The sequence below is a fragment of the Carex rostrata genome, chromosome 1, assembly GCF_964058835.1.
Source record: "Carex rostrata chromosome 1, lpCarRost1.2, whole genome shotgun sequence".
NCBI classification, from domain to species: domain Eukaryota; kingdom Viridiplantae; phylum Streptophyta; class Magnoliopsida; order Poales; family Cyperaceae; genus Carex; species Carex rostrata.
The window spans coordinates 10407302-10429170 of record NC_135918.1 but is presented as its reverse complement, the minus strand read 5'-3'; the positions used below and the strand labels follow the sequence as shown (position 1 = coordinate 10429170).

At 33.1% G+C, this 21869-nt stretch overlaps 1 long non-coding RNA gene across 1 annotated transcript; it reads left to right on the top strand.

The window, feature by feature from the left end:
• The first annotated feature begins 248 nt into the window (after positions 1-248).
• Positions 249-1362, top strand: LOC144566070 (uncharacterized). The gene is made up of 5 exons (XR_013515110.1): positions 249-462; positions 576-624; positions 767-845; positions 963-1064; positions 1154-1362. It is a non-coding gene; the product is annotated as an uncharacterized LOC144566070 (long non-coding RNA).
• Positions 1363-21869: the final 20507 nt, after the last annotated feature.

Here is a 21869-nt window from a genome sequence, read left to right as displayed (position 1 = left end):
CTGAGGGGATATTTGAAGGGAGGAGTCCGCGCCAGCTGAGCTGAGAAGCACAACTTGATGGCATTGATTTTGAAGGTAACTAAACTGCAAATATGTTTGGTTTGATTCAGGTATTCTTCTTGCCAGAATTTATGCAAGGTACGTTTCAATTATTGTTGTTTACTATTTTCTACGTTATTTCTATTGCAATAGTTAGCTGAGGAGTTGCTGGCTTGTGTGCTTGATTTCCATTAGATGTGCAGTTTCGTGAACCTGATCGGTAGAAGTCAACCAAAGCTGACTTGGCCGTGACCTCTTAGTTATTTCTGTTTTATCATCCCATGCAACTGAATTTAATTTTTGTTGTATTTTAATTTAAGGGCTTTTCTTGTGGCATTTCGAAGGAAGCTGGGGGAATATTTGAAGGGAGGAGTCCGCAGCAGCTGAACTGAGAAGCACAACTTGATGTCATTGATTTTGAAGGTAACTAAACTGCAAATCTGTTTGGTTTGATTTAGGTATTCTTCTTCCCATATTTTATGGAAGGTACGTTTCAATTATTGTTGTTTACTTTTTTTTTCTTTCAATTGCATTAGATAGCTGAGGAGTTTCTGGCTTACGTGCTTGCTTCCCATGAGATGTGCAGTTTCGTGTACCGGACCGGTAGAAGTCAGCCAAAGCTGACTTGGCCGTGACTTGTTAACTATTTCTGCTTTATCATCCCATGCAACTGATTTCACTTTTTGTTGTATTTTAATTTAAGGGCTTTTCTTGTGGCATTTTGAAGGGAGCTGAGGGGATATTTGAAGGGAGGAGTCCGGGGCAACTGAGCTGAGAAGCACAACTTGATGTCATTGATTTTGAAGGTAACTAAACTGCAAATCTGTTTGGTTTGATTCAGGTATTATTCTTGTCATATTTTATTTAAGGTACGTTTCAATTATTGTTGTTTACTTTTTTTTACCTTCTTTCTATTGCATTAGATAACTAAGGAATTGCTGGCTTGTGTGCTTGCTTCCCATTAGAAGTGCAGTTTCATATACCTGACCCGTAGAAGTCAACTAAAGCTGAATTGGCCGTGACTTGTTAGTTATTTCTGTTTTATCATCCCATTCAATTGAATTCACTTTTTGTTGCATTTTAATTTAAGGGCTTTTATTGTGACATTTTGAAGGAAGCTGGGGGAATATTTGAAGGGAGGAGTCCGCGGCAGCTGAGCTGAGAAGCACAACTTGATGGCATTGATTTTGAAGGTAACTAAACTGCAAATCTAATTGAAAGAAGCCAGTAAACAATGAGTTGATGGCATTGTTTTGGGATGTTTTTGGATGTTCGGATGTTCGGATGTCAAATCACAACTTGATGGCATTGATTTTGATGGCATTGTTCCTGTTATTCCCAGTAAACAAAAAGACAAGTTTACCAAAACTAGCAATGCTATGTTCCTTATCTTTTCTCGTGCTAACTTGAGTAGTTGGTCAAGGTAAACTATCAACCTATCAAGAGAGCAACAAATAAAATTCGATAATGCATTGTCAACTTAGTCATAGAAAGGTTAAGAGTCTTCACAGGACACAGGTATTCAAATAAGAAAATAAAAACACAATACAAATAACTCCTATTTGGAATATGCGAGATCATGCTTCTCTTATTGGGACTCATACATGAATTTCCTGGTTCCTTTTCCACGTTTGATGTTGTCTGGTTAAGCAGAGAATTTCACGACAAATTCATATATCTGATAAAGATGTTAATATTTTGCATATCTAGAAGTGTTTTGAAATTGTACCAATCAATTCAGTACCTGACAATTTATCATTAAGGGATTTTAGTTGAAAGAAAAGAGACATCAAGGAAGTTAACTTGTCTAAGTATCAAAAACCAGTATATACGAATTTTAATTACATCTACAGTTATTGTGCTTTATGCGATTCTAAAATAAATATCAGAAGCAAATGAAAAGGTAAATATTGGGAGCAGTTCATGTAGTTAGAATTTGACAGGGAATAAGGGATTTGAGTTGTGTAGATATAAGGAGCCAGCATTCTTTGTTAACATAATATCATGCCTAAGGAGCCAGCATTCTTTTAAGTTAAAAATATCATGTCTAATATAACTTGAGTCAATATTATTCAAATTATCAAGTCATTTTCTGTTTTCTAAAAAAACAGTACATAAAGAAATTACCCAATATCAAGGTAATTTGCTCATGAAAGTCAACTGAGACAAATTGCAATTTCAGAGAGTATGAGCATGTGTGTATAACTACATACCAGCCAATAGTGATGCTTGCTCTTCAGTTAATTTTTGCAGCGAAACCCCTAAAACCTTCTTGACATGTATATATATGAGATGCTTGTGCTTTCTCTAAACTGAATCATAAACAATTTCGATATCTCACTGATTTATCTCAGCGATACTGGCCATATTCCTACAATAGAACTATATATTGATTAATTTGATGAAATGCCTGAATCAAAATGGTTCAAAATTGTCATGCTTTCTTGCTATTTGATAAAATGTTTCAACCAAGAGTTTATGTTTGGTTAGTCTTCAATTCAAATGCTAACCAACAGTGCTAAACCAAAAAAATATAAAACTAGTAATTTTTGAAATTAATTACTGCCTTATTACCTGATTGGACAAAAACAGTTGGTCCGCTAGAGAGTGGGCAGCGGAGGTGGTGGCTAGGTTTGGGAAAATGAAATTTTGAGATTTTGGTACTCAGCAAGAAAGAGAGAAGAGTTAAATTTTTGGCAGAGGGTCAAATAAAAAATTTTGACAGAGAGGGAAACACAAATTTACCAAAATAATTCGTTTATTTAGATTCAATTTTGTTTAACAAAAATATCTTTTGCAAAAATTTAAGAAAATTCAGATCAAATGATTTTCTACCTATCTAAACAAATAGTAAAAAAAATTCTAAAAAATGTAAAATTTGGCTTGCAAGTACATATTCATACGGATATCATGTTGAACGGTTCGGATCGACCATTAGAATTTAAAAAACTCAAATATTGAGCCGTTGCACGGAGGCCCTCTATGCTATGGGTAGCACCCACCTTAACCAACCATCACAGACAGGAGGGCTCACAACTAGCTTAGATGAGTCCGGAGGTCCACATAAATGAATGAGGCAACTGGAAGCATAGTGACAAATGAATTATTCGAGTTCAGTTCGGTGAGGTCAAAAGTTCATGAGTCGAGTATAATTCGGATATAATTCGGAAATTATACATTATGTTCAGATCAGAAATCTTAATTCCCAAAAAAAGAAAAAAAAAAGACAATTTAAAACATTTGATGAGATGTTTTACATCACTACAAAAGCAGTAACCATTGAATATATATGGAGTAGTGGATAATTTATTTTCTTAATCAATTAACAAATAGTTTTATTTGGAATTTAAACCATATGAATTATGTGGACATAAAAGTTTTAGAATTTGAACTTCCTTTTCTATGAAATTAGGCTATCAATATAAAAGCCTTGAAGGATGGCAGTGTGTGTAGGATATAAATCCCCCTAAACCAATGCAGCGTGTAATTATTTACTTTTGTATAATAAAATTTTACTTGGCAGCTTCTGCCAACTCATGAAAAAAAATATAAATGTCTTGAAAAATTGGAGCAAAAACCTTGTCCAGTTTCTATTGCTTCTTGCGCAAGCCTAGTCCCACATGAAAGAAAAAATATGATGAGAGCGCTAAAGTTCCTATAATAAAAGGCAGGGGCGGAACATAGTGGTGGGGAAAGGGTGCTAAGCACCCCCTATAGTTTGAAAATTTATAGTTTGGTCCATTAAATTTTGTAATTTTTATATGCATTAATATCTTTTAGCCCCCTTTATAAAATGATATTACACTATATTTGATTTTTCAACCCCTCCCAATCTCTATTTTCTAGTTCCGCCTCTGATTGGAGGTTGGGATGCATAAGAATAGGTACAATTTGAACAGGTTCAGGGCGTGTTCGGATGTCACGGGATTACGGAATGAGAATAGGAATGAGAATGAGAATTCACTTTTGAAAAAGTGGGAATCCACAGGTACGGAATGCACGGGATTAATTATGAGAATATGAGAAAATAAGTGTTCGTTTGTATCATGGGATTAATTGTGGGAAATCTTTATTTATTTTAAAATATGTATATTTATTTGATTGTTTTAGTTTAGTTTAGTTATAAATGATTTTTTGTGAATAGTATAGCATTATGTTCTGTATTGATTTTAACAAATTATATTAAAGTTAACTTAATATAAGAAAATAATTCAATATAAAATTACAATGGAAATTTTTTTCCGTGCCACCATCTATTTATTTAGACCAATAATATACTATAAATTTAATATTTTAATGAGTTGTAAATTGTAACATTTGATAAACATATTTTTAAAAAAAATTATATTAATGAAATTAAATAAAATTGTGGACGATTAATACAATATTTTCGTTTGCTTTTTTTTTTAAATTATACAATTATTTTTATTAATAAAATTATAATAATGTAATTAAATAAATTTGATTAAATAATAATATTAAATAGATGAAACATATCTAATAAAAATTATTCCTAAAATGGGTACATATAAAATAAGAAAATATGTAAATCTTGAAAAAAATAAGAAAATAACAATTAGAAACATTTACAAAAAATAAATATTTAAAAACATTTAAAAATATTAAACATTTTTAAACAAATAAACACTTAAAATATATAAACAACCAATTTGAAAACAAACAAACACTAAAAATATATAATTAAAAAATAAGAAAACAACAATTAAAATCATTTAAAAAAATAAACATTCACCGAACAAAGTTTTAACAGTTTGTGATTTGTTTTACAAACAACTTATAAATTTAGCAATTGCAAAAAAGAAAAAAAATCCGGTTCCACAATTTGGTTAGTCCCACAATCAATTTTGAAGAAGAAGAGGCATCATTTATATATACCCATCTCCCATGAACATGATGGAAAAAGGAGAGAGGAGAGAGGAGAGGAGAGAGGAGAGTCAAAAATTCATGTGTCACGTGGAGAAAGAGAGAATATTTTAATTAGGGGGTCCATGCCAGCGGAGATGGAGTAGATGGGAACAAAAAAATGCACTCTGAGGTCGGGAATTTTGAGGCCCAAAAATGCATTGAAATGGGAAGAGTGGGTTATTCCCTCAGAAAAAATTTGGGTAAAAAAATGGTCTGCCGAACACCCTCAAATGGGAATAACAGGAACATCCCAAAACCCATAAAATTTCCTGTAGGAATTTGACATCCGAACACGCCGCCCTCAATGAGTCATCTTTTCAAGAGGAGACTCGTGGCCTACTGGGCACTTACAGTGGCCCACAAAAATGAAATTTCTTTAAATATCGTGAATAATCTTTAAAAAAACACGAATAATTTGTAAAATTCGTGTTTTATTCGTAAAATTTGCATTTTATTCGGTCAAAGGTTTGGTTAATCAAATAGTTTGATGTTTAGTGTAGAAATCTCCTGAAAACATTTTATTTGCAAATTAAACGCGAATCTTGTTACTATGACTGAAAGTGAAATTGAACGGAATGTGAAATGACTAATTAACAACTCGTTTTAACTGAGCCTACCCCGTACCCTCAAAGAATTGCAGCTGCCTCATTTTTATTGTGCACACATCCAAAGGAATACTAACCCTTTGAGATATTTTCACAAGAGAAGAGAAGACTTAATTGCCTTGTGACCTCAACTTCCCATCCCAGGAATGAGTACGAGATCCTTAGGCTTAGCTCTCTCTTAACAAGTCTGCTCTTGATTTCTTGGGAAAAGAAAAGAATGTGTGACTTATTTAACACGCTACCTTCTCTTGATTTCTTGGGAGAAGATTTTGTTTTCGCTTTATTACCGCTAGTCTATGCATTAAAGTCATTTATCAGTCACCTAAATATTGTAAACTAAATCTCTACACAATCAAATCCGACATAATTAAACAAACAAACAAACAAAATCACAACTACATATCTCAAAATATTTCAACCAATGTTTTCAGCGCTGTTTTTTCAATAAATTAAGCAGACTAATTTTTATAGGCCATGTTTCTAAGTTATTCGATTTCGATACAATCTTAGTAACTCACTAATAAATCTACAAAAGCACCAATGTTCCAGTTTTTATTTAGAATTTATTTGGATTATATATTAATTATAATTTTTTTTTAGATTGGGAATAAAAGTAAGTAATTTCTCAGTTTTTTTTTTTTTGCATCAACATCTTTTAATTTAAAAATTATGTAAAACTTGATATTTAATATAATTTTTTATTCTCTTTTTAGTTTGAACAGTGGGTAGACTTTAACGAAAATATATAAAAAAAAATGTATTGATACTAGATATAACTAGATGTTTTTGTATATATACTTTTAAAAAATGCACCGTGAATATTAGTTTTTTAATAGTAATTTCACAAACTAATTAGTAAATTTTGGTAATTGCATGTTCTTTGTTTAAATAAATAAAATAATTAAGGGTAACATTAATTGAGAGAGAGAGGGCGGTATTCTGTCAACAAAATTAGAGAGGGTATTTTGTTTGATTTTTTTCGAAAGTATTAGTTTGTAAAGTTTCCCAATATAGCGAAATGTGTAAGTAAAAAAAAGAATCTCAATATCGATCTTTAGTACATTGCAATGTGCGGATTGGTATGTGAATTGATTTCATATCTCCATTATCAAAGTTTAAATATCTAAACCGTTCAACATTACTACCATATGAAAATATAATTAAAGATCAACTTTTATATTTTTTGAAATATTTTTACTATCTTTTTAGGCAATTAGAAACAAAAAATTTCTGGACCATCCAAGAGGAGTGATTTTCCAACTACCTAACAAATATGAATCCTGTTACTATAATTCAATAGAATTTTAAAAACAAAGATATGAATCGTGTTAATACTAACACCAAAAAGAAACTTGCTAATATTTGGTTTACTTGGTATCCGATTTAAACTGTAATCCAAGACATGTTGATATTCATCTCAAAGGAATAAACAGTGGAAATGAATTATCCTACTAACGCATTTTATGATTGTTGAACTCCATTCAATTTTGATTAATTTCAAAACTTGAAGATCATATATAGCTTCATTTTTTTTTTTAATTCGGTATGCTCATTGTTTAGTATGCATATATAATTTATAAGGAAGAAATGGCTAGTTACTTTTCAGCCCTGCAAAAAAGATGGGGGATGGGATCATGATCATATATGGGATCCCTTAAAAAAGAAAATTGCAAGTAACTATTAGATTTCCTGAAATGTATCACATCACATAGCATGAATCCTTATTCTCTGCAACTATGTATAGAAATAAGGGTGTCAACGAGCTAGCTCGGTCCAAGTTAGGCCCTAGCTCGGCTTGTTAATTATGGACCGAGCTATAATCTAGCGAGCTAAATCTAGAGCATCCGAGTTAAAACCTAAGCTTGAACTCATGACAAGTCAGCCTGAGCTAGCTCGCGAGCTGATGAGCTGACTCTGTCTAGATCTTTTTTTAAGAAGAAAATAAATTCTACAAACTTTTTGGATCGAGCTGAACTGAGCTATACAGTATAAAATGCACACAAAATGCATACAAATTTATAAATTAATGCCTAGCCGATCTAGCTGGCGAGCAAGCTAGGCCTCAGCTTGAACTCGTTAATTCTGGACTGAGTTAGTAGTCAGCTGGCTCATTAACAATTCAGTCCAATAACAAGCAAATTATTAGCAAGCGAGTCAGATGCGAATTACGATCGAGCCACAAGCTACGAGCTTTTTTGCCACCCTTATATAGAAACAATTTAACATACATGCGGACCGTAATCGTCTCTTGAAAAAAGCGCTAGCTAGGAGCTCCTTTAACAAGATATAGGGCCAGGAGTTTGTTTCTGGAAATTAAAGATTTTATTCTCTCCAGTCCAGTCCAGGTAAACCTAATCGCATTGATTTGTTAATATTAATTTAATAATAAATCTATATCATATAATTAAATACATCGATATTAATTGTATACATTGATTGTCATTCACTTTGGTCTTAATTAATTCATGTACTTGATCCTTTCTTTTCGATTTCTCATCACAGGCACGTACAGGTTGAGAAGTTTAATTAATTAAGTAGTTCGTACAGATAAAATTAATGCATTGGTTGGTGGAAAGGAAAACACATATCGTAGCGTCTAAAAGTCTTATATTAATTTAATTTACTCTATCTTGTACGAATTAATTAAATTATAATATTAAAATCTGATTTTAGGTTCCGAGCTAAAATTATTGCTCAAGACCGACTCGTGGCTTGTTCGAGCGAGCCGACCTAGCTTGTTACTAGCTTGGCAGATTTATAAATTTGTATATTTTATTTTCTGCTATATCTTAAATTTTCATAACACATCTTATTAATTATAACTAAAATAAAATAATATTTATATGACTAATTACTGAGGAATACTCTTAATTAAATTGTAATTATACAAATCAACTAATATAAATTAACTTTACAGCTAAATTCATACATACAAATATATCAAAATTTTAAATTCATACAAACATATTTACAGATTAAATTCATGCATACCAAATCAAACAAATTCATATAAAGTAACTTAATTTCTTATAATTAATTCACACACATTCCATACAAAATTACCAATCAACTTAAACACAGTCCAAAGTGCAATTGCCATAATATTGGCTATAACATCCATAGACCATAATATCCCCAATCTGAAGTGAACGGATCCGATTAAACTATTAAACTATGTATATTAAATAGCTCGTTAACGACCGAGCTGGCTCGTCCCGACACTAATACTTTAGTGTGGGCTGTTTATAAAAAACTGACACTAATTGTCAGTTATTAGTGCCAGCTCTTTATAAACAGCCGACACTAATAAGTCAAATTCTCCTTCCCTCCATTCCTACGCGAATAAATTACCTCTCCATCTCTCTCTCTCATTTTGCGCCGCTCACTTAGGGTTCCCTCTCCGTCTCTCTCTCTCGTGCCCACTCTGAGTGACTACACCAGGCATCGCACCTCAGCCTCTCTCTCTCGCGACACCAGGCGCATTGCACCTCCGCCCCTCTATCTGGCGACACCAAGCTCTGCCCCAAGAAGGACAGTGGGAGAGAAATAAGGTTTGTGTTAAAATTGTTATTATTAAGAGGTTTGATTGCTGTGTAATGATGCAATGGTCTATTTCTAGGTGGTACAAAATTTTCGAGCTGCTTTATCTGCAAACAATCAGGGCACTTGAGCAAGAACTGTCCCCAGAATGAACATGGCATATATCCAAAGGTATTTTATAATTGTTTTGTACGACAATATGACAGACATATAGTTTGCTGATTTGCTTAGTGTCAGGCTGTTTTGGTAAAGTTTAGGGGCTGATTTGCGTACTGTCAGGTATATTTGGTTTGTAAAAACTATACTGGTACAGTTCCAGAGATTTGTTAAGATAATTTAAGAATTTTTGATAGTTTGTTTATTAGCTATTTGTACTCTGATTAAATCTGCAAAGAAATCAGAGATAGAAAGCCTAGTGGAGATGCTGGCAAAATATTAATTTTTTTTTTAAAAAAAACATTTAGTGTGGGCTTTTTATTAAATAGCCGACACTAATGCCTTACTTTTAGTGTCGGTCATTTACAAAGTATTAGTATCAGCTCCATTAGTGTCACCCAATGTCCGACACTAATACCCATAAACAGCCGACACTAATTCTAAGTTTTCCACTAGTGAAAAGACAAGGTTTTCATTTTGAAATTTATTGTTTTCTTTAGATGTGAATTCTAAAAGTTGCAATATTTGGTTTTCGTGTTTGTTGTTTTACATTTTTCTTAAATTGTCTCACAGGTGACTTATATGTTATCGTTTGGAGCAGTGTTTTAATATTCGGTTCTTATTCGATATTCGGAAAGTCACCGAATATTGAATATACAGTATGCGGCCGGATATTCGGATTTTCAAATGAAAAATCATAGGCATTAACTCTAATAAACATAGATAAACATTACAAATAAACATAAATAAAACATAACACAAGTTAGAATAAGTTAACAATCCACAGTACAAATTACAAAACTACAAATAAGCATAAATAAAATATAAGTTCAAATTTAAATAAATGAAATTATAACTTATTCGATTCTTATTCAGATTATTATTCTCTATTCGAAAATATTCGGTTCATATTCTGTTTTTATTCGGATTCTTATTCTCTATTTGAAAATATTCGGCTGAATAGATAATATGCGGAATAATATATTCGGCCGAATATAAGAAAACTATCGTTTGGAGGTTTTTAATGAAAATTTTCTCGCTGTGAGTATAAATTAATACCATGTCTTTCGTTTGATTTGAAGATATGGGGATTCAAGTATTTCATTTGTAACATAAACAGGTATTTGTTTTCTTATGTGAATAGGCTGATCAGAAGCTGACAAATATATAGTTTGGCATGTTCTGATCCTCTAAATATGTCAAATATGAGGTAATTTTTTTAACATTAATTCTATATTTCTAGTTATCATGTAATCATACAAGTTTTTTCAAAGATCAATTGGTTATCTCAATTTGGAAAAAATATGCTAATTTTTATATTTGTTTGCTTTTGAAACATGTAAACATATTTGACATATTTAGAATACCAAAACGGGTTCAATGGGAAATTGCTGCAAGATAGGTGGAAGGATTTTGGGCCAGCTATTAGGGCCGAAGTAACAGCTTTTTTTCAAAGAGGCTCAAAGAGTTCACTTGTAGCTAGATCTAATTTGATCTCAATAATCAAAACCGAGAGTGCATCGCAAGTCTCCCATTTCAGGCCAATTTCTGTCTATAATGTGACCTACGTACAAGCTATCTCTAAAATTCTGTCAAACCGAATGAGACCTTTCATCTCATCACTGATCTCTGACTCTCAATGCGCTTTCATCTCTCATCACTGATATCTCTGAGAATGTGATTCTCTTCAAGGAGGTGCTTCACTCTTTTAAACAAAAATATTATAAGAACTCGGAATTTTGCTTGAAGGTGAATCTAGCGAAAGCTTTTGATCGGCTTCATTGGGATTACATAAGAGAATTCCTTCCCCTCTATGGTTTCCCGGGGAGAAGGAAGTATCGGTATCGGCCGTGACCGATCCGATACTAGCCCGATACTGCGGATTCTGCGTTTTTCGTCCAATTTCTGCCATTCTGGTATGATATTGGTCATTATTCGACTTAAACAGAATGAACTATGCACATCCATTGTGTACCCGTGATTAAATAGTGGAGAACCCGTGATTAAATAGAGGAAAACTCATGATTAATCAGCACAGAGAACAACCACGGGGCCCTACCTCAAGAATTGAACTAAGAGAAACGCGATTTAAAAATATTAACGAACTAACAAGACGTCAAAATGTTAGTTCTTATGATGAGATGTCGAGTACATAGGGTTTAGTGGGGGGTATAATCAGCCACCATATGCATATGGATATGACGATATTAACAATCCTTCATTTAGGTCTACAATGTCTTCTTTTTTGGTTCCGGATAATAATATCTCCATTTTTATCATAATATAGACGACGATGAAGTGATCCAGTCAGCACAACATAATTTCTGGCAGTGAAATAGTGTGTTTATAGTTTTATGCTTGTATTATATTGTATTAGTGGATTATTTGATTGTAATCATTTATCTAAACATAAATTATTGACAAATTATTTTTATTATCAATTTTTTTCCTATTTTTATATTGTAAAACAAGCTTGTGGCCAAAAAGTTCTATTTTTCGAGCCAAATCGGCCGGTACCGACCGATACACCGATTCGAAATCGGTATAGGCCAGGACCGATCCCGATACCAATACCGATTTTTCCTTCTATGGTAATGACCCAAGAGAAATTCATTATTTCACTGAAGTTCTTGCAATAAAAATAAAAAACAAACGCATAATAAATTTATTGTTGTACTAAATTACAAGGAATAAATTTATTTGGGACTAACGAAATTAGGTGTTGGCAATTTGCTTGAGCCAAATGGTGTTTAACGGATCATCGATCCTATGAAATTGAAAATGAAGTTTTTACTAACAATTAGTGAGCACTGCTTAAAATTTTATTGGACCTAATTATGGGCTTAATTTGTTTGGGGGCCCAATATTCACCTTGCATATTGTCTTATTTAATTCATAATAGGCACTTTACCAAACAATAATAAAAAAAATACTGAGTGGAGATATATTGTGGAGTGTGCATAATCAAGACCATATGCTATTGATCTAAAATACGGACCAATTAATATGTGCTATTGATCTATCAATTGGCCCAAAAATTACTATCTCTTCCTTTTAACAATGAGTTGGTTCCATTAATTTAATCACCTTAATTAGTTATATACAAGTGTTGTTCATTGTATATTATATATTATATTGAGTTTGTTAAATTGAAGTCAACAAGAGCAACAAGTATTTCAGTAGTCCCGTCAATAAATTTTCGCAACGTCCTGATAAGAACAAAAGAAAATAGAAGAAAAACTACATAACCCCCTGTTGCACACGCATCTACATACATATATATATATATATAGCGTCTGTCTAAATTGCTGCTGGCAGCATTTCAGCAGATGTGCTGCAGGGGCTATATTTAGCCGTGTGATGTCCAAACAACAAATCCAAACCGTTAGATGTTTAATCTATATTATAATCTATTTGGAGACCAAATTTTACATTTTTTGGAATTTTTTTACTATATATTAAGCTGGTTTGAAAACCGCTGATTTCAGTAAATTTCTGCAGCATTGAAATCAGCGGTTTTCAAACCAGCTTAATATATAGTAAAAAAATTCCAAAAAATGTAAAATTTGGTCTCCAAGTAGATTATAATATAGATTAAACATCTAACGGTTTGGATTTATTGTTTGGACATCAAAAAATAAAAAAAACAGCGGCAGCACTGCCGGCAGCAAATTAGCCACAGCCTATATATATATATATATATGGAGTATTGGAGTCTAATGGCCCAACCCTAACCAGATCATAATTTTAAATGTACCCACTTTAATTTCCATATTCACTTCTAATTAAGTTTCTATGGAGTCTGTCTTTTTATGAAGTCCTTAATTTGCATCTATATATGTATATATATATAGATGTTCCTATTCTAATGGCCCAAAAAATCAGTGGTAAAAGTTATACAGATCCTGCTATGCATGAAAAAATCAAAGTACTTTTCTGTTTTTCTCTTTCTATATTTCAATAAAACTAGCTTATCTTTCCAATCTAAAACAAATTCTGATTAATATATAATCCAAATAAATTATAAATTAAAAACTGCAACCACTAGTGGAGAACTTGGAATTAGTGTCGGATGTTTATAGGTATTAGTATCGGATATTAGGCGACACTAATCGGGCTGATACTAATACTTCTAAATGACCGACATTAAATGTATAGGAATTACTGTCGGCTGTTTATTAAAAGCCGACAGTAATGCGTATTAGTGTCGTCTATTAAATAATTAACCGACACTAAATAACTATTAGTGTCGGCTAATTAATTAAAATCCGACACTAATACGCATTACTGTCGGCTTTTAATTAATGGGCCGACACTAATAGTTTAGACCGACACTTAAAACTTGTTAGCGATAATTAGCCGACACTAATAGTCATTACTGTCGGCGTTTTAGTTATTAGCCGACACTAATTGTTATTACTGTCGGTCTTTAAATTATTACCCGATACTAATACTAATTAGTGTCGGCTAAATAATTAAAAACCGACACTAATTGTTAAAAAATAATAAAAAATATAAAATCTGTTATTTGGCCAGCTACCATATATTTTTGCTGGCCTATATAAAGAGATCAAATAAGACATCCTAAATTAGAAAGTTCACCAAATAATTAATACAAAACAACACATCCTAAATTACGTACAAAGTTCACCAAATAATACAAAACAACACATCCTAAATTAAACATCTAAGTTAAGCATGTTTAAACAACACGTCCTAAATTGTTTTACTTTTCCCGTCTAATACTTCTCTAAAAAAATATTTACCCCACATTGTTCGTATGTATTCGATGTTTACTCCGTTATACTCTTTGGAAAAATCCTGCATTTTGTAGCGACAAATGATAAAAGATCAAAATTTCATATTTTTGGCGTAAGATAAATTAATTATGCATATACCTTTGCCAAAAAAAATATACATACCGTGAGGTTCGGAAAAATATCAAGGAATCGAGTTATTATGTCATACACGAATAACATGACATAATATCCACATTCCCAATCTCCAACTTGTTGTGGGCACTGCATTAAAAAATTTCAAATTAGGACACTATCCAAAATGTCGAATGATACAAACATATATGACGTCAAAAGATATGAATTATTCACATCATCTCTTTTCCATTGAACAAATCTGAATTAATTAATTACTATTACCTTAACATTTGAACGCTTCCACCTAGTTTTTCCAGGTCCTCCGATACATGAATCCGTTAGGAATGGACTGTTAGAAAAGAATTCAATTGTGAGAGCGCATAAGTTCGAAAGCCTGGTTAAAAATAATCCGAGTCTAGTCCTCTAATGCAAGATAACATGATTTGCAAGTCCAAACCTTATGGAATCGGAAAAAAGAAAAAAGAGAGCATGATTTACAATTCAACTTAGCAGTATATGAAAAACCTACCCCTCAAGCGCTTTGAAGATCTTGTAAACTTTTTTCGGGCTACCCAAGGAATCAAACACGTAAAACGTGCTCGCTCTTGGCATCAGCACAATCAATATCCAATGTATACTGCATATTTATGTAAAACATGCTATAATTTTTAATTTCTACGAAATGAAAGAAATTGAAGAAATTATATAAATAGAGAGAGAGAGAACTAACCCCTCATGATATGGTAAGAATATAATTTTTTTGTCTCTGTATTCTTTCAATGCTGTTGTTAGGTATTCCTCGACAAATTGTCTATCGCGATCATCACCACCCACAAAATGGCCACATGTTTTTGCAGGGTCAATGAAACCAACGAGCTCATTCGGATATTCATCCTTGTAGTATTTATGCGCATACCTACAAATAAGGGCAGAAATGTCATTATTAGTAAATTTGAATTACAAGTAGCAAATTTTTGCACTATTACAACTATTAACTCACATCATAAAGATCTGAATAATTGGTCCAGTGAGCATTGTCGCTGGTGTAATCAAAGCCTTCAAATCGTCTGCATGAACAGAAATGAGGTCCTCGCTATGGAAAAGGTCCATTGGCGGATCGATGTGGAATACGTTGCCTACATGCTCAACAAACCGATCACGTAGACTCTTGAAGGTAGGACTCAGCCGATCGAATAGAAAACATTCACCACCAGAATAGAAATCAGAACCAGAATAGAACATCTGTACAAATCTGTACCAAATCAGAAACAGAACCAGAATAGAACAGAACCAGAATAGAACCAGAAACCAGAAACAGAACAGAAACAGAAACAGCCAGAACAGAACAGAACCAGAACAGAAACAACGAAAACAGCACAGAAGCAAGGCAGCAGGTCAGAGGCAATCACACAATCAACAGAACAAAGCAGGTCTACATAATTAAGTAGGTTAATGTTATTTACCTGTAGCTCTTGCCAAACAGTTTTCTTTATACGACCTGGTACGTCACGCCACTGTCGGTATTTTATAGGAACGTGGGCTCTCACTGAAATCCCAAGTTGCGTACTAAAAGGTGTTGTTTCGTCATTCATAATAGCCCTCCCAAGTGTATCAAATTTCAACTCCTTATTGGACCTATTAATCACGCCTTTAATATTCGAAGGACCTCGTCCTTTCTTTTTGGTCGAAGCAGACTCACTATCACCACCACCACTTGACATGATAAGAATTGAATGTCCTTGAAAATTCACAGATTTCAGAAATTTTTTGCTGTTTAGAAAGAAGTAAATCAGAATATAGGAAGTAAGAAGTAAATCAGAAATTTTTTGCTGTTTCAGAAATTGGAGTGCTCAAAAGTTGGTCCCTTTTCCTTTTCATTTTCCTTTTCCTTTTCCTATCTCGAACTAATTTTGTCATAAGAGCTAGGTTTATTTATATATTAATTATATAAATTAAATGTGTACCTTTTAAGAAACCAGCATTGATCAGCCGGATGTTAATTAATGGACTGGAGCTAGCTGGCGATGTGTATTTAGCAAGGTGAGCTCGACCATAAATCACTGCCGCCTCCAACTATCCTCTCTGTAATTCAAAATTACATAGATATTTAGAAGGTTGGCCGCTAAAAAGCTTTAGATGCTCTATTTTTTTTTTATTAATTTATTGTCTTGTTCATGAAAGCTATTTTCACACTAAACCTTATATGGATCATTTATTACATCAATATTAACTTTATAGCCCATCTAAATACTTTTAAACCTATAGCACAATAGTTACAGTAACTAACTATAACAAAAACATTAATTTGAGCAATATATTGATACATTAGCCTATTAATTTGAGCAATAGTTAAAAATAAACATTAGCCTATTAATTGATAAAATGATATTTAGACCTAGCCAGTGATGCACAAATTTACTTGTCATTTCCTAGATTTCAAGAATCATGAATCTCAGCTTCTAGACAGGTCTGTACCAGCTAAAAGGTACCAAATTCTACCAATGGTGTACCAATGCTTTTGTACTGACTAGGAAGGGAGTGGTTTATCTAGGCACATATAGTTAGGGGCCACTCTTTTTATTTGATAATATAAGAATAAGAACAAGAAGAATGAAATCTAAAATCAAAGCAGCAATGCCAGAATTCTATCAAAAACCAAACCAGCACTGAATACTAGTCCAAAGCCTGAACTGTACCAGAATCAGTCTGATCTGAACCAGTCTAGTCCAAAAGCCTGATCTGAAACAGTCTAGTACCAGAATCAGTAAGAAAAACAGAAATCAAACCAGAAACACAAAAACTGTACATACCAGAACATCAGCTCTCAGAATCAGCAAGGTGTGTCCCGGGTTCTAGAACTGAAACTTCAGCTTGAGACTCCAATTTGTGGCCTGGCACCGGAGTACAACCCTCTTGGTTCTACCGCTTCTCAAACCTCAGAGAAAATGATTCTTCTTCTGTCACACATCTAATCCTTTTTAACACCCGATCATCATCGATTCCAAATTCACAATAAAAACGGGAGGAGAAAAAAATGGCTAAAGAGAAGCACTTACGCGGATTACATTGTCGGTACCACTGCGCCGGAGTAGATAGAGGGTTTTCTCTCTGGCGGCGGGAGAGAGCGACGGGGTTTTGAAAAACCCTTTGTCCCCTCCGGGGTTTTGTAAGTGAGAATTGGTGCGCCGCGCAGGGGCCAGTATTGTTTTAGCTTTGAGATTCGTGTAGAATGTCTTTGAACGGTTGAGATTTTCTAAGAATGTCTTTGAACCCACGGCGGATTAAATGATTCCTCACTTGGACGATGTTAGACCATTTCTGGTTATTGTTACAATCACGACAAGGACACGCCATCTTCACATTTCCATTATTTGTCATGTCTTCCATAGCAACTTTTATAAATTCATCAATACCAGTCAAATATTCATCTGAAACACGTGATGCTCCATACATCCAACTGCGGTCCATCTGCAATTATAATAAAACACAATTAAGTACATATTTAGGGTCAAATGTTAAATTTAGGGCTTATATAGGGCCGGTTTACAATCCTATCCCACTCTTTGAATACTTTGTCTCTATAGTGAACACGTGTTAGTCGCGTTTTAGTATTTAAGAAAATTTCGGCAGCATTTCCCCTTAGTTCCCCGAGTATCCGGGGAACTAATTCGAGGAAATGCTGCCGAAATTTTCTTAAATACTAAAACGCGACTAACGCGTGTTCACATCCTAATTGAGACAAAATATTCAAAGAGCAGTCCCAGAACGGGGACTATTCAAAATTAATCCCTATTGGATTAATTTTGAACGGGTATCATGACCTAAAGGCATTAATAATTCGGTTATGGCTCATAAGACAATACTTTAGCACGATACCTACCAACTATGCATAAATTTAACTAACTACATACATTTATCATAGTACACATCCATGAACAAAAATAAACATAAGTTTCAGAGTGAGTCTATGGTACTATGCATATCACGGGTTGTTACCGTGCTACAGCTCTATATTCGAGTTTTCAAATCCTAACGGTCGATCCGAACTGTTCATCTTGTTCTCCATATTAATATGTGTTTGGAGACCAAATTTTACATTTTTTGAAATTTTTTTAGTAATTTTTTAAATTTATTGAAAATCACTGTTTTTTTATGGTCCAGAATTTTCAGATCAAGTGATTTTCTAAATATCCAAAAAAATAGTAAAAAAATTTCAAAAAATGTAAAATTTGGTCTCCAAACACATATAAATATGGAGAACAAGGTGAACAGTTCGGATCGACTGTTAGGATTTGAAAACTCGAATATAGAGCCGTAGCACGGTAACAACCCGTGATATGCATAGTACCATAGACTCACTCTAAGTTTCATATTGTACTTACAATTTTTTTTGATGCCAAATCGAGTGACATGAAGAGATCGTGGCACCAAATCCCTCAAAATTGTAGCAAGATGACTATTATATATTTCCTGAAAAACAAACAATACGTATATTTTTATTCAATCATCATAGAAATTCAATTATCAGTGATAATCACACAAATTCTAAAATTAATGTTTTTGTTAATAGCGGAATGGTTCAAAATTGATATAAAAATTTATCGGATGTTAAAATATGAGGAAAGTGCAAGGTTTAGAAGATTAAAGTTGAATCAGGTGCATGATTGCTGAACGGTTCAAAATTGTTTGATTCTGACACTGCGAATCAGGTGATTGCTGAAATTCAGAAGGCTTGTGCATAACAAGCTATTTGATACAGCTAACCTTGTGCAAATTCTGGCACAGTTCAATTTATTAAATCAATTAAATGCTGTCCTAACACAGTTCAATCATGCTGGCACTTGCAAATTCCTTTTTTTTGGAGTACGTACGTAGGATGGGCCAACTTTAATCTTTTACACAATGTTTGGTTGTGGCTGGGATATCAGTGTTTAGAAAATACCGTGTTTCGCGTAGAGAGATTTCAGTGGAGAGGGAGCTCAGCAAGGCTGGTGAGTTCGTCAAAAAGTGGCTGGGTGAGTTCATCAGAAAAAAAACCTAGCTATAAATGATTTATTAGTGTCGGTTTTTTTACTTACTGTCGGGTTTTTATAATTAGCCGACATTAATAAATTAGTATTACTGTCGGTTTATTATAAAGAGCCGACAGTAATTTATTAGTGTCGGTTATCTCTTATTAGCCGACACTAATAACTAAGCATTAATGTCGGCTAATTATAAAAACCCGACACTAACTTTTACTATCGGCTAATTATTACGATCCGACAGTAATGCTTAGTTATTAGTGTCGCCTAAGTTAATCAGCCGACAGTAATATTATTAGTGTCAGTTATTTCAAAATGTCCGATACTAAAGTATTAGTGTCGGCTAAATTAGGTGACAGTAATTGTGTGTTCTCCACTAGTGAACATTGGTGCTTTTGTAGATTTATTAGTGATTTACTAAGATGTATCGAAATCGAATCACTTAGAAAGATGACCTATAAAATTAGTCTGCTTAATTTATTAAAAAAACACCGTTGGAACCTTGGTTGAAATTTTTTGAGAGATGTAGTTTTGATTTTGTTTGTTTGTTTAATTATGTCGGATTTGATTGTTTAGAGATTTAGTTTAAAATATTTAGGTGACTGATAAATGACTTTAATGCGTAGACTAGCGGTAATAAAGTGAAAACAAAATCTTCTTCCAAGAAATCAGGAGAAGCTAGCGTGTTAAACAAGTCACACATTCTTTTATTTTCCCAAGAAATCAGGAGCCGCTCATAACTCGCTCATTAAAAACTCGCTCATTTACAACTCGCTCATTTATCCGCTCATTTAAACTCGCTCATTTACTTAATGAGCGAGCATGAGCATACCCTAACTCGCTCATGCTCGCTCATTAATCACCCCAGTCAGCTCACTATCTATCAATCTTAATGAGGCAAGGTTGATGTTACACAGAATTACACATGATTAAATGTGGCAGTGATTAGATGTGACAAATTCTTAATGAGCGAGTTATGAGCGAGTTGAGTCATGCTCATGCTCACTCATTAAGTAAATGAGCGAGTTTAAATGAGCGAATAAATGAGCGAGTTTAAATGAGCGAATAAATGAGCGAATTTAAGCGAGCTTTTAATGAGCGAGTTACGAGCAATTTACTCACCCCAGGCTGAGGGTCTCATACTCATTCTTGGAAAGTTGAGGTTACAAGGTAAGTCTTCTCTTCGAATTTTTTTTATAAATCATAATTAATTAAATTAATTTTAGCAAAGCAGCATGATTACTTTTTTTTTACAAAAACTATATAGACCGAATTCCAAATTCGGTCTCTACATTTTACTTTTTTCTGGACTGAATTGGAGATTCGGTCTCCCTTTATTTTGAAACAGGGGCTGTCCCTGGCCGAAACAGATTGTTCCTGGAAGAAACAAGGGCTGTCACTGGCAGAAACATGGCTGAAACATAATCATAGAAATACAGAGTGTTCGAAAAAAGCCGAAACATGGCCGAAACAGGGGAAGAAACAGTGGAAAATGTGGAGACCGAATCCCCAATTCGGTCTCTCTAAAAAGTAAATTTGAAGGCCGAATTGGAGATTCGGTCTTTATGATTTTTGCAAAAAAAAAAATAATCATGCTGCTTTGCTAAAATTAATTTAATTAATTATGATTTATAAAAAAAATTCCTCCTCTTATGTTATGAAAATATCTCAAAAGGTAGGTCTTCCTCTTATGTTATGAAAATATCTCAGTATCTTCTGAATGCATTTGCAAAAATTGGAAAATTTGGACCTCATTTGCAAGTGAAATGACTATATTCTGGGTGTTGTGACGAATAAATTTGTTTATTGAATAATTAGTTGTTCTCAAAGATGAGGCTGACCCAAGTCAAGTGCATATATATAAGTGTTAGACTTAGCTAATCAGATATAATTTCTAGGAGCTTATTCTTCATTTCATGAATTTATATATATGTTCGTATGTCTAGTTAAATTTTCAAGTCCGTCATGGTTGGCCATTAAGTATTATTATTGTGGCCTGTTCCTTGTATACAAACCAAAACAACCAACTTTGAGAAATTAAGATGAGAAAATATTGTAGGCTAAAAGGGTGTGACCGCCATAAAGGACATATCAATCACGAATCACAGAAAACGACGTACATATTTTATCAATACTATACATATTTTGAGGTTTTTTAGGGGTACAAATGAAATTCTCCAAGAAAAGTATTATCAATACTATACTATCCCAAGTACATATTTTATGACTTTTAGAGGGGGGATACGTAGTTTTGAGATTTTTTAGGGGTATACATGAAATTCCCCAAAAAAATATATTATCCCAAGTAGTACTTTTTTCTTTGTTTTTTCTTTGGAGAATAAAGATATCAATATCGCTTTTATTTCGTTGATACATAATTTATTTAGATCATAACATTTATGTTTCTAATTGAGGCAAAAACAAAAAACAAAAAACAAAAAAAAAATACTTCAACAAGTTAAGTAAAAAAAATATTGTTTAACCACCTCACATACAAATGAATGATATTGTTAAGGACAAATTTGGGGTGTATTATTCTTCGAAAACCATAAAATTATAAATATCACCTTCTAAAATTTATAATATCATATTTCATACAGCGTTCTCGTCATCTTGAAAATAATTTCGAGCTGTAGGAAGTCATTTAAAGGTAATTTAGTATATTTGTAATCTTATTTGTTTTAGAATGATGTAGCTATTTGAAT